A 14622-nucleotide genomic window follows, 5' to 3' on the forward strand; every position below is an offset into this window, starting at 1 on the left:
GGTCGATCCTCTTAATTCCAGGGCCAGTGCTCTATCCACTGTGCCACGTAGCTGCTCCTCACATCCCATGGTTTTACTGTGAGTTCCATTCACTTAAAAATTTGGACCCTGGATGACCAGAAGGAAGATTTGACATGTTACTGCTACTGGCTGCACTACTGAAGCCCCCCTTAGGGTCTGTTGTAAAGCAGGGTCTAGGAGAAGGGCAATATGGGAGAATGGAAAGAGAATTGGGGGACAGCTAGGTGGCGCAGTGGATAGAGCACCAGCCCTGAAGTCAAGAGGACTTGAGTTCAAATCCGGCCTCAGACCAAACACTTGATACTTACTAGCTATGTGACCCTGGACAAGTCACTTAAACCCAATTGCCTTTAAAAAAAGAGAGAGAGAATTGGATCTGAAGCAAAGAGATGTGGGTCTAAACCTTGTGTATCACAGTTGACTAGTAGCTAGGATCCTATTTATTTTCTTCATGTATATAGGCCTGTGCCCCCAGGCAAACAGAAGGTCTTTCAGACCAGAGAATCTATTCAGATTTTCAATTTCAATTTCAGATTATTCTCTACAAGACCTGGCATAGCATTCTATCCTTGCTCAGCATAGACCCTCCATAGCAACTTTTGGGATAAATAATTGATAGATTAGAAAGGGGAAGTTGCCTGGCTGAGGTCACCCAAGTCAGAAGTGCTATTTGATCAGGGCAGGTCATGCGGAGGAACCAAACTTCTCTCTCTGCCTCAGTGCCCACTTGTGGGCCCCGCTGTCTGCAAATGAGGGCTCCCCTCTTGGACACTTCCTCATCCCGTCTGGGAACTTGGCAGTCTTGCTTTATTGTTTCCTACAGTACAGGTGAGAACAGAAGCCCATGTCATAACCGAAGGGCTGGCACTCTGGGTCTCCCGTCCTGCCTGGTTCTGATTACCAGAAGTGAAGGTCTAGATATACCTGCCTGGATCCTCCCCTCCCCCTTGCTTAGGACTCAGCCCCCAGGAAAGGAGTCCTGGGGCCAAGTTGGGCTTCCTTTCTGAAACTGTGTCCTCTCTCTTGCATGAACAATGAGAGACAGAAGCCAAGTCCTCTTGGCCCAGGGCCCTTTCAAAGGGCTGATGGTGCGATACAGTGCAAATAGCAAAACCTGGCATCCAGACTTGGCTCTGCCACTGGTTCACTGGGTGACCTTGGGCGAGTCAGTAATAACTCACATTTATCCAGCCCTTTGAGCTCTGCACAGCATTTTTCTCCCAACCATCCTGGGAGACTGGGGCTATGATATTTATTACTCCCATTTTAGACATGGGGAAACTGGCACAGAGGGTGTGTAAAGCAACTTGCCTAGAGTCAAAGAGCAAATAAGGGTCAGGAACAGGGCTCAAATCCAGATCTTCTGAGTTAGAAACTGCTTTCTAGCTTTCCTCTGTGCTTTGCTAGGCACCCAGCACGGTCTCCTCAACCAGAGGACCTTTAAAATAACATAGGCTTGACTATGTTCTAGACTGCGCCCATGATTTCTTGGGATAGGGAATTCCCAGATACAAAACTCCTCCCAACGATACTTCTCTGGGATTTATAATCTTAGGTGGCGCAGTAAATAGAATGCTGGGTCTGAAGTCAAGAAGACCTGAGTCCAAATTCATCCTCAGACACTTACTAGGTATGTGACCCTGGGCAAGTCACTTAATCCTGTTTGCCTCAGTTTCCTCATCTATAAAATGAACTAGAGAAGGAAATGACAGACCCACTCTAGTTATCTCTGACAGGAAAATCCCAAATGGAGTGAGAAAAAGTCAGACACAGCTGGAGAGACTGAACAATAACAGGAGTTAAGTGACTCACCCTCTAACCCCGATATCTAGCCTGTATGCAAGGCAGTATGCTGTATCATAACCATTACAGACAGCTAGGTGGCACAGTACCTAAGGCTGTGGTTGTGTGACCCTGGATGAGTCATTTAATCTTTCTCAGTTTCAGTTGTCCTAATCTTTAAAACAGGGCTGATAATAACAGCACCTAACCCTCAGGGTTATTGTAAACCAGATAATATATGTAAAGCATTTTGCAAACCCTAAAGGGCTATATAAAAAATGTTAATTATTATTAAAGCTCTTTGCAAACCTGAAAGCATTATAGAAATGTTTACCCCTTTCCCTCAGTTTCCTCAGTTTTTTCCTCAGTTAATAATAGAACCTACCTTACAGAGTTGTTGCTAGGATCAAATAAGGGGTTTGTAAAAGCACTTAGCACAGTGCCTGGTGTACTGTTGGAGCCATATAAATGCTTATTCCTTCCTTCCCTATTATTTTTATTATCACTGTTACCACCTCATTGGTCAAATGAGGGGGTTGGAATAATGATCTCCAGATATCTCACTCTATAAGTATATATATAAACCTCTACATATTGGACTAAAGCAAGGTCCTTAACCTTTTTTGTGCTATGGATGCCTTTGGCAGTCTGGTGAAGCCTACTCTATAGACCCCTTCTCCAAATAACGTTTTTAATGCATAAAATAAAATACACAAAATAACAAAGGAAACCAGTTATACAGGAATATATTTATCTATATCTACCTATCTCTCTATATCTATATCTATTTAAAGTTCATGGACCCCACATTAGGAATCCCTGGACCAGAAATCTCTATGTATTCCCTGAGGCAATTTTAAGGAGGGGAGGACCCAGAAAAGAATCACACAGGATGGGCAGGCCTGGATGAGCTAGGATCTATAGCCAAATAGATGAGATCACAGATCCCCTGGTATCTTCCAACATTCAGAATCTGCTCAGGTCTGCTCAGCCGGGACCTCCCAGTTCACTAGCAAGGTTTTAAAACCCAGAGGCTCCACCCTGGTCCAGTTAGTAGCAGCTAATGGGAGAAAAGACAAAAGGACCCTGCAGTAGAGGGGGTAGGTGGAATAGGAAAATTTTGTAAATTTTAGCTCTGAAAGAAGGAACATTTATCAAGCTGGGAAAGGTCATAAGATCATAAATCATATTTTTAAAACTGAAAGGGTCTTTGACGCTATCCACTTCAATTCCTGCCTCCAAAATGGTCCCAGGATAATATCATTTTTCCATCTAGAAGTCTTAGAGATTTATGTTACATATACTTACATAGGTATAAGTAGTCTCCCCAAGTAGGGCAGCTAGGTGGCACAGTGGATAGTACCTTGCCAGGAGTCAGGAAGACACCTTTGTGAGTTCAAATTGGCCTCAAACACTTACTAGCTATGTGACCTCAGGCAAGTCACTTAACTTTATTTGCCTCATTTCCTCATCTGTAAATGAGCTGGAGAAGGAAATGGCAAACCACTCCAGTATCTCTGCCAAGAAAACCTCAAATGGGGTCACCAAGAGTCAGACATGACTAAAAAATGACTGAACACACACTGAACAGTCTCCCCCAAAAGAAAAGAAACTCCTTGAGGGCAGAGACTATCTCATTTTTGTCTTTGTACCCCCAACATCTAGAACAATGCCTCACATGGAGTAGATACTTAGCAAATACTTGTTAATTGACTGACTAATTGACAATCTAGTCCAGTCCCCAAATTTGGTAGTAGAGAAAATTGGGGCCCCAAAAAGTAAAAAATCATCACTATCATAGTTGTCATGCCCATCAACAAGCTCTTTTTTTGGCTCTCTCTCCCATGCCTGGGACTCTCTCTCCCTCTAGGCTTCCTTGGCTTCCTTCAAGTCTCAGCTAGAGTTTCACCTTTACGGAAGTGTCCCCTGTTCTCCTGATCACTAATGCCTTCCTTCGGCTGATTTCCTCCAATTTATCTTGTATATTGATTGCATTGATTGCAAAGTCAATGCATCCCATGCATTGATTGCATGGGAGACACTGGCACAGGACTGCCCAGCATGGCGTGCCCTCATCAGAGAAGGTGCTGTGCTAAAGGAGAGATGCACAAATTTAGAGAATCTTCCCCAAATGTCCCCAACCTGTGGTAGAGCATTCCCAGCTCACACTGGTCTCATCAGCCACAGTGGGACATTTGACTGCAACATAGTGATGTCATTTTGGTCCTCTTTGAGAACAAAGGACAATAATCGTCCAGTAATATATCCTGTTTGTACATAATCATTTGCAAGTTAGCTTCCCCATTAGACCATGGGCTCCTTGAGGACAGTGACTACTTTTTGCCTGGCACATAATGAGAATTTAAATACTTGTTGACTTGCCTTACCTTATTAAGCATTTATTTGCCAGGCATTATGCTAAGCTCTAAGGATACAAAGAAAGGAAAACCCCCATACAGTTTCTGCCCTCAAAGAGTTTACATCCTAATGGGAGAGATGACAGGTACATACAAGATACATGGGGGGAGGGAGAGAAAGGGAAAAAAAATAAATTTACATGATAATTATATATTTTAAAGGGATAGCAAGTTGTACATAATAGATCTGCAGTTTCATGTGCAATCATCTTTTTTTATTATACTGTTATGGAAATGCTTGTTTAATTCCATAAATTAAAAATGAAAAAAAAAAGAACTTTAAAAAAAGATATATACAGTGGAAATGGGAAATAAACTCAGAGGAAAAAGACCTGTCTATGGTCACATAGCTAATAAATGTCAGAGATGGGATTTTAACTCAGTTCTTCAGGGTTGTGAAGGTTCCCGAACTTATTTGGCCTACCACCCCCTTTTCGAAAATAAAAATTACTCAGCACCTCCCCTGGAAATCTACTTTCTTTAACCTTTTAATGGTTTTTTGAAATTTGAGTCATTTCAAACTACTACTGCCCCCTGAATCATTGCAGCGCCCCCCAGGGTATGGCATTGCTCACTTTGGGAAGCTACAAACGCCATCCCAGAAAGTCCTTGGAAGGAGAATTCTGTTCTCCCATGCCCCAAACCCCACTCAGTCATCTATGCCAATGTCTTTCTTCCTCAAGTCTAAGTTTTCACTAGAGTTGACCTAAATCCCTGCTGTTGTAAACAGACCTATTTCTTTTTATTCTGACCTCAGGATAGGAAACATCTTCGGGGTGACATCATTGAAGAGGCTTAATACCCCACTGTGCAATTCATCCCTTCAGCCTTCCCTTCCCCAGGGACCCCAAATCCTACTTTTTTTTTTACCTTTTCCTTAAAAGCACCTTCCCCAGCCCTTCAATCCTCCTTGTGGATCTCCCCAAAGCTTAGCTCCTTAGGGTGCTCTACATCTAGGAGACGCAATCTGCTCCTCCCCAAAAGACCAGACACACATTCTGATCAAACCATACTCACTAACCATCTGCTGCCTTACTTTTTTGTGGCTTTAATGCCCCTAAGATGCTCAGCTGTCTTCATCCTAGGATTCTGACGGGTGCCCAGGATTCTAGATTTGTGGGATTCTAGAAGAGGAATTCCACTTGGGTCAATCTCTTCGATCTCTTGTCCAGCATGGAAAGGAAGCAGGCTTTGAAACTTGGGGGAAAGCCCTAAGCAGAGGGCTGCTTGCCACCACTGCTCGTCTACACTACAGAAAAAGCTGGCAGTAGGATTCTTCCCACCTCCCCTATTGTATGTCTCTGCACCTCAACAACTGGCCTGACTTCTCCCCAGAGCAGGCCACTACTCACTTCATTTTCTCATCTACAAATGCCCTATCTGGAAAGGAAAGAAATGAGCTTTCATTCCCCACCCCAACTTTTTCCCAAACCTCACCTCCACAGACATAAACACTCCTATCCCCTACATGTTTGTAATTACAGAAAATATTTGACCTTAAGCAAATTGATTCACCTCGATGAACCTCAGTACCTTCACTTATAAAATGGGGATAATAACACCTCTACTACCTACTTCATAGGGTTGTTGATGTGATACTACATGTGAAAGTGCTAGGTATACCTTAAAATGCTACTGTGTGTACACACAAGTTAGTGTGATCATAATGATCATTAAGAGTAAGAATCCTAGAAGTTTAGAGAGGCAAGAAACCTTCCTTGGAGATCATCTACTCCAAGAGAAGAATGCTTTTAAATGCACAAAGTAAAATACAGAGGATTACAAAGGATAAAAATGACATGGAAACAGTTTATATATACACACACACATACACATACATGCACGCACACACACACACACACACACACACACAAAAGCTAAGTGCCATGGACCCCAGGTTAAGATCCCCCTGATTTTAGAACAACTGTGTCATTTTTACAAAAGAGATGAGTGACTTGCCCAAGATCACACAGCTAAAATTAGCAATGGCGCTAGGACTATGGAGGGTTGGGAGACCAGAGAGGGAAGCTCCAGGTAAAGGTGGGAAAGAGACAAGGCTTTGTATCAATGGAAGGACTAATTCTCTGGGGAATTTTATTTCCTTCTCAAAAGCCCCAGAGAGCAGGGAAACCACTGGGCAAGCAGAAATCTGTGCCCTAACAATATCCCTGAGGCGTGGGTGCCCAGAACCAGGCCTCTCTGCCACATCCTGCTATTCTTCTAGGCCGCACCCTGCCACCCTTCCTGGTTCGACTGCGATCCTATCTCCCCTGTTTATTCCAAGCTGGGCTGCCTGGATGCTGGGGACAAAAGCTTTCCTGAAAGTCCCAACCCCCAACCCCACCCCTGGCTCCCTCTACCAGACCCCAGCAGGCATGAGGGAGACCGTATGCAGGGAGTGGCCCAGACTAGCCTGACCAGGGTCAACAGGGGAGAAGCGTCCACCTACGGTTGTCCTGGTGCTATTTCCAGACTGGTTTCTATCACACATAGCCTAACAGAAAAACCCGATTCAGACAGCCAGAGGCTCAGATATTCTCCAGTCTCCCTCTAGGAAGAAGATGCTGCCTCTTGCCTATAGCCTTGGCACAGAGGTCCCAGTCCATTCATCCACTGAGCTAATGGACTACCCACAGTCCTGGGGCACAATGCTCTCTATACCTACTGGGGCAGCTATCCAGGAATCTGCAAGTGTGACCTAGCCACCCATATCCTTTTCCTCCCACCCCACACCTCCAAGCCCTACTCCCAGCTTACAGAGCAGCAGGAAAATGGACCTGACTCTTCCCCAATGGGAGCACAAAGAGAGACAGGGAAGGGGACAGGTACAAGCTGTCAGTGAGGTTCCCAGACCACTTGTTCCAAAAGCCTGAACTCACTCAGAGAAAAGAAAAAACTCTGTCCCTACTCACCTACCTCCTCCTCCTTTGGTCACTCAATCCTTTAAGCAACACATCAGCATTTAACCTCCATAGCTCTACCTGGTAGCTACTCCTTATAATCCTTGTTTCTCTATCTTTTTGTCTCTCTTGTCTGTGTCCTGGGTGTGTTTGTATATTTTGGCATCCCTACCAGACTAGATTCCCTTTCCCTTCACTGCTCTATCCCTTCCTTTCCCTTCCCCCTCTTCTTGTCTTGTACAGGATTCTCTGAACCCTAAAATTAATCCCATAGGGAGGTAAATAACTGTCTTCTCTTTAGGGGAGATCTTTAAATACCAGTATATTCCCCCAAAAAACTTTTACTTAGGGGCAGCTAGGTGGCGCAGTGGGTAGAGCACCGGCCCTGAAGTCAGGAGTATCTGAGTTCAAATCTGGCCTCAGACCAAACACTTGACACTTAACTAGCTGTGTGACCTTGGGCAAGTCACTTAACCCCAATTGCCTAAAAAACAAAAACAAAACTTTTACTTAATGTACATCTCTTCTTACCAAGTCTCCTCACTACCATAGATATTTGAGAAATGACTGGAGTTTTTAAAATCATCTCCAACTCAGTATTAGGGAAGAGGATTATAGCTATAGCTATAGAGGTACCCCCATAAAAAGAGCACGAAGAAAACATTTTAAAATACACAGAAGAAAACAAATAAAGTCTAGACGGGGAAACAAACAAACTGGGTGATTCTGTTACTACCTTGTAATTTGGATTCAAATCTGGCCTCAGACACATGACACTTACTAGCTGTGTGACCCTGGGCAAATCACTGAACCCCGATTGCCTCACCAAAAAGCAAAAAAAAAAATTTGGAAATATGCACACCCTTTCACCCACCAATATCACTACAAAGAAAAAGAATCTATAGGAACAAAAATATTTATAGCATCTCTTTTTGAAACGGCAAAGAAATGGACAGTAAGGGGAATCAACTGGGGAATTATGACATGAATGTGATGGAATATTATGGTACCAGAAAAAGTGACAAAGGGGATGGATGATTTCAGAGAAACCTGGGAAGACTTGCATGAACTGAGGCAAAGTGAAGGGAATAGAATGGGGGAATAAGTTATAGAGTAACAACCACATTGCAAAGACAAACAACTCTGAAACACTTCAGAATCCTAATCCATGCAATGACTTGACTAATCATGATTCCAGAGGACTGACGATGAAGTACGTTGCCCACTCCCTGATAGAGAGGTGATGGACTCCAGATGTAGAGTAAGACATATCTTTGGATGGAGCCAATGTGGAAATGTTTCGCTTGACAATGTATATTTGTTATAAAGGTTTTGTTTTGCTTTTCTTTTTTTTTTTCCAACAGGGAGGGTGGAAAGAAGAGAAAATAACTTCTTGTTAATTGAAAAAAAATTAAAAGCAAACAAAAAATAACTCTCCCATTCTTTCCATTATACCAAACAACCTTTTCATTCATAGGATAATCTCTATGTCTTCTTAGGGAGTGAAGGGAAGGATGGTGAGGACTGGATCTTCATATAATATATGAGGAAGTTAAAGTCAAACAAGAATGGATGACTTACCAAGCATCATATGGCATGGTGAAATGTAAAATATCTATGAACATGGCCAATGACATGTTGATCTATTTTGTGTGAGTAAAATTATTTGTTACAAGAGAGGGCTTCTAAAAAGGAGGAGCGGGAGGGTGAATTGGTGGGCGGCTATAGAAATTTTTTAAAAAAGAACATCAAGAAAACATTTTAAAAATATGCAGAAGAAAACAAAAGAAGTCCAGAAGGGGACATAAACAGGACAATTTTGTTACTATCTTGTTAAGTTTAACATATAAAAATTTTAAGTTCAAATTATATATCATAAAAACACATGGTTTAATATAAAATCCTTTTTTCATTCTTTGTGTATTGAAATATTTATGTTTGTTGATGATTGCTAAATTCACAATAAAAAATAAATCAAAAAACAATTTTTAATGATGCCAGACTGAGAGCTAGCTCTGGAGTCCTTATTAGCTGTATGACTATGAATAAGTTTGATTTTTGTTTGCATGGCAGTTCTAAGCCTATGTGACCAATAATTAATGACAATACTGATATGGGTGACCAAGTAAACACTCATTCTCTCCCTAGTCATCCAATTTTAAGGGAGGGTTATCTGAAAGGGAAATTGGGTAGAGAGCAGAGGGTTCATCCTCCTCTCCAATGTCAGGGCACAAAGCAGCTGGCCCATAAATAAAAGCTGAATGAATGAACTCTCAAGAAATCCCCTCCGTCTCCTTTAACGCACTGAGCCCCAAACCAATTTCTGTTTGGAAGGCATCAGAACCAAACCCTTTAAAGCCACTTAAACAAATGTTGCTGCCCAAGGCTCATCGATGGCTCCAAATCTCAGAGCTGCCCCTTCACGCCATGACTTGCGGGAGGTTACTGGGGCGTCAGGAGGGGGGGTTGTCTTTCAATCCTTCTTCCTTTGTCCTTCCCCTGGCACCATGTATCTTTCTACCACCCATCTGTCATATACTTCTGAGCTTTAGAACAGAAACAGTGATTGTGGATGGAGTGATAAGGAAGACTGAAGAGAAAATCATAAAAAATTATGGCAAAGCCTAAGGGCAGTAAGGGAGCACCAATGGGATATTTACATGAGCATAGCCATAGGTCCAGACTGGTCCAACCATGGATATAAGTATTATGCAAACACAGTATGCAAATATGCAAATAACAACAACAACAACAATAGTGAGTTTCATCCCTGGGAGATCCTTCTATCGTTGAAACCATAGATCTAGTCCAAATAAAAATAATAACAATTATAACTCAAAAACACTCTACAGCATGCTAGAGAGAGGGTTAGACTTTGAGTCATTAAGATCTCAGTTGCAATGTTCCTTCTGTAATATACTAGTTGTGATCTCAAGGACAAGTTATTTAGTGCCTTAATATCCTAAGCAACTCTACTAGACTCTAAGTTAGATAATACAAAGAACTGTTGGTCTGTATTAGTGGAGGGAGTTATACCAATGGATGTTGATGATTGATTTACTGATGAAATCACAGGTTCAGAAAAATAGTAACTCACATTTCTATTGGGCTTTAAGATTTATATAGCTCCTTCCTCACAACAATACTGTGAGGTAAGTACTTAACATATATGTATTATGATTCCCATTTTACAGATGAGGCAACTGAGGCTCAGAATAATTATGGGACTTACCCCATTCAGAGATAGTCTATGTTTAAGCTGGGGCCTGTGTCTATATCTCTTATTTTCAAGTCTCACAAATTTTCTCTTTTTTTCTTTTCTGAAACTGGTGTCTTCACATCGTGGCTAGGCTGGAATTGCCATGGACACGTCCTAGGGCTCACCCAATCCTACTGCAGATTGGGATGAAGTTTCAACCTACTGTATCTAAGCTAGGCTGGTTCACCCCTCCTTAGACAGCCTGGTGTCCTTCTTTGCTCCTAGAGGACCGCCATACTGGTGCTAGAATTAGTGGAACACCCCACTAGTTTTTGCCCTACAGCAGCTCAGAACTCTCTAACTCAAATTACCCACTAGCTTCAGCCTTTAGGGAGTAGGGATTATAGGGATTTGCCATCATGCCTCTTGAACTTTATGCTGTGTATGGATGCCACGCTGAAAGAGCCCTTGGGCCCCTTCTCACAGCTTCACACACAAAAACTGGCCACTCTACCACTGACCTCCTCTGACACACCTTACAGTACACCTAGCTTTTAGCTACTTACTAGGCATTCGTTGGCTCTTGGTGAATCAAATTTAAGAAGCTAACCCCTTGATGTGAGAAACTAGACTTCTATGGGTACTCTGATTAACATGTCCTCCTCTTTCCTCCTTAAATCCCCACTTTAATCCTACATTAAAGGTTCCGAACCTGGGGTACATTTAATCCTAAGGGTTATGAGAAGCTTGTCAAGGGGTTATGGGAAATAATTGGTACATGACTATTTTATCCTATTGAAATATTCTAAAAATAGGAGGACTAGTGAAAAAAAATTGTGGACTAGAGAGAAAACAAGTTGACACAAAAATTGTTATGTGTTGAATAAGCTTTCTTTATGAAAATTAATATCTTTTATTTTATTTCTTATGCACATATGCATGGATAACTCTAGAATTTATTTCCTTTCAAACTGAATAGGGGATATGAGAAGTTTTACTGAAAGTCAGAAGGGCATATGAACCAAAAAAAATTTGGGAACTGTCCCCTAGATGATAGACATGGGAAGCCAAGGAAAATGGCAATTTGGTAGAGAGATTCCAATTCCAGGGCCCACTAATTTGGCCCCTATGATTTTTGACCTAGATTCTCATTTGAAAGAGGGTATATAGCATGGGCATGAGGGTTGGTGGGCCCACTCCCCCCACCCAAGTCTGGGTGCTGACACTACCCGTCTTGTGTAGAGGCCTCGCCTAATCACCACCATCTCAGAGATCTCTAAGATAGCTCATACATCGGAAACCCCAATTTTGTAGCCCTTGCACGAGCGGCTCTCATTCTTCCAGTGAACAAAGTGTTCCGTTCTTTCTTTCCGCAAGAGCTGAGTTTCCTCTCCCATTATCTACCACATCACCAGCCAAGTCCTGCATGAAAGCAAGATTTCTTTCTCTCTTTTCTTTTTTGTTATTTTCGGTCTCTCCTTTATGGTATGGCTTCTTTTTTCCCCTTTTGGCTCTTGGCACCATTTCAAAGGGGCCAGCAGGGAAGAAGAGGACGGAGAGAAAGAGGTGAGCAACAAAAGCTTGGAACGCCCAGTTAGTCACCCACCCCATCTCACAAGCTTATTGAAACAACCGGAAAAACAATCTGCCCTCCTCCCCACCCTCAAGCTTCCCTGCTACCCCCTTCCTCAACATCTGACCCTCTGCCCACTGGCCACTTCACCCTAAGTCCCTGAATCTCTCCTTGAAACACAGAGGCAGCATCACTCCAACCAGAACAAAAGTCAGAACCTGGGCAGAATAGCAAGAGACTGAGACCCAAGGCATGGAGGGCCTTTGACAAATTGGGTGGCTAAGAATCTGCCTCTGTTCTTACCCTAGAAGCCAGAAACAAGAGCCTCAAATCAGTATGACTCAGTATCCTCGTTTCTCCCTGGAATCATTGGTACCACGTTTGTTTCTCGTAACAGAGATGAGACAAACTAGGATGGGGTTTCTCTGTATTACAGGTGCCATGGCCTTATTTCTAAGCACCAACTCAGGATACGGTCTCATAAAAGATTTTTGGGGTTGGGTTATCGCTCCCTACCACTTGGAAATGGGGCGGAACATCTGAAATCAGGGCTCTCCAAGGAAGTCCTGGCCCATATGGTCATTGTAATCACAGAATCCTGACCTCAGTTAGTCTTAATGAGGCCAAGGGCAGGGCTTCCAGCAGAGTGGTACAATTAGCTTCACTCAACACATATTTACAGCATTTCTACTCTGTTTAGGCACTGTGCTAAGGGGAGAGGGAGAGGGAGAGAGGGAGGGAGAGAAAGAGAGAGAGAGAGAGAATGTGTGTGGTGAGGGGCGCTTTGTGACGCAGTCTCTGACCTGAAGAAGCTTATGGTCTAATAGGAGAGGGGAAAATAAGACATTCAGAAAAAAATTAAACACAAAGGAGAATGTGGTAAGTACATGAAAGGACCAAAAAGCATGGAAATCTTTTCATAAAGAGAAAAGCTCTGTTCCTGGGCCACCCAAGCACCTATTCCACTAATGCATATGATGGTCACAAAGAGAACCAGGAGAAAATGTGAATGGCTTAGTGTAATTCATCCCCACTAGCCTTAGGGGATGGGGGAGTTGTCCCAAAGCACAAGTCCATACCTTGATTCCAAATATCAAATTTTTTCCTGTGATCAACCTTTTGTTCTATGTTCTCTGTAATATGGGACTCACCATAGATCAAAGGGTATTATTGACAACATACTATTGACCCCCACCCTGCCCCCAGCTAAAACCCTCCTACTCTGGGTGTAGAGGTGACCCATGGATCTCAAAAGCTATGCCAGCAGAATGCAAATTATACTCTCATCCCTCAATAGTCACCAAGTAAGAGGCAAACCCTGACAGACCCTCTCCAGCTGGAAAGGATTCAAGTACAGACCCCCTATAAATCTATCATCCTAAGGCCAGCCCAAGCTCAGAGAGAGGCTCCTCTGCAGAGAAACTTGGCTGCCAATAGATAACCTTTTTTTTTTTTTAAAAGGACACAGCAGCTCATAGAGAATGTGCATGAAAGCTGGGAAGGGGCTGCAATCTATATCATCAGAAAGAGCATCCATATGGTAGAAATCACCAGAAGTAATGGAATTTTCTGTCTTCTTGTCCCCTCATATTTAGGAAATATTCTTTGTCCTGAAGTATCATTAGAATGTCATTTGTCCTCTCACTGCTAGGCACATATACCAGGGAGATCCAAGTCAGAAAGAAATATTCATAGCAGCACTTTTCGCAGGAGCAAAAAACTGGAAACAAAGCTAGCCCATTGACTTAGAAACTGCAGTACATGAATATAACAAAATATTCTTGTGCTGAAAGAAATGAGGAATATTAAGACTGCAGAGAAGAATGGGAAGACTTATATGAACTGATGTAGGTAAACAGAACCAGGAAAATAATATACACAATGACTCCAACAATGTAAAAGTAAAGATCAACAACAGCAAATGACAATTGAACACTGTGAAGGGATGACTCTTGGAGGCCGGTGGGGGAAGAATGCAGGGAGAAATCTAAGTGATATAAAAATAAGATATCAACAAAACTGTATTTTAAAAATATTGAATAGTGTGAAATGGTAATAACCAAGCATGGTCCTGAAGAAACGATATGAGAATGCATCTACCTCCTTTCCTTACCAGCAGGTAGTACGGGAGGGGAAGAGAATAATCAGTTAAGCACCTACTATGTGCCAGGCACGGTGCTGAGAGCTTTATAACTATTATCTCATTTGATCCTCATGACAACCCTGAGAGGTAGCTACATTTATCATCTCCATTTTACAGTTGGGGAAACTGAGGCAGGCAGCAGTTAAATGACTTGCCCAGGGTAGGTAACAGAACTACTAAGTGTCAGAGGTGGGAATGATCAGGGCACCATGAGAGTAACAGGAATGAGGGCTTGGGGACTCCAGAGAACCCTGTAGGGTATTAACAAGGCCATAATTAACATCACTAATTGAAGTGTACCCTCTAGGAAAGTCCAGAGACAGAAACTGTCAAACCTGCCACACTAGCTAAAGGATTTCCCCTCCCTTGGTCCCTCCATACCACCTTTGTCTCCCTAACTAATTAGGAGGTATCCTACCTCCTACTCCCTCCATGTAACCTATATTGAAGGTTATTTCGGTTCTTTCAGGTGGGTAGTTAAAGGCCACATAAGTGAGACAAAAAAAAGACAGTCCTACTCATGCTTAAAGTCAATTCATTTGTTCAACCATCAGACCCCTCCTCTGTTGGTCATCTATTTAGGATGA

The 14622-nt window shown here is 42.6% G+C and overlaps 1 protein-coding gene across 7 annotated transcripts in view; it reads right to left on the reverse strand.

Annotated features, from left to right (window-relative positions):
• Positions 1–14622, reverse strand: part of SOX13 (SRY-box 13) — a 93404-nt gene that overhangs the window by 33111 nt on the left and 45671 nt on the right. The gene's annotated exons all lie outside the window — the stretch shown is intronic.

The sequence above is a fragment of the Vombatus ursinus genome, unplaced genomic scaffold (assembly GCF_900497805.2).
Source record: "Vombatus ursinus unplaced genomic scaffold, bare-nosed wombat genome assembly UNPS02014798.1, whole genome shotgun sequence".
In the NCBI taxonomy this organism is placed as follows: domain Eukaryota; kingdom Metazoa; phylum Chordata; class Mammalia; order Diprotodontia; family Vombatidae; genus Vombatus; species Vombatus ursinus.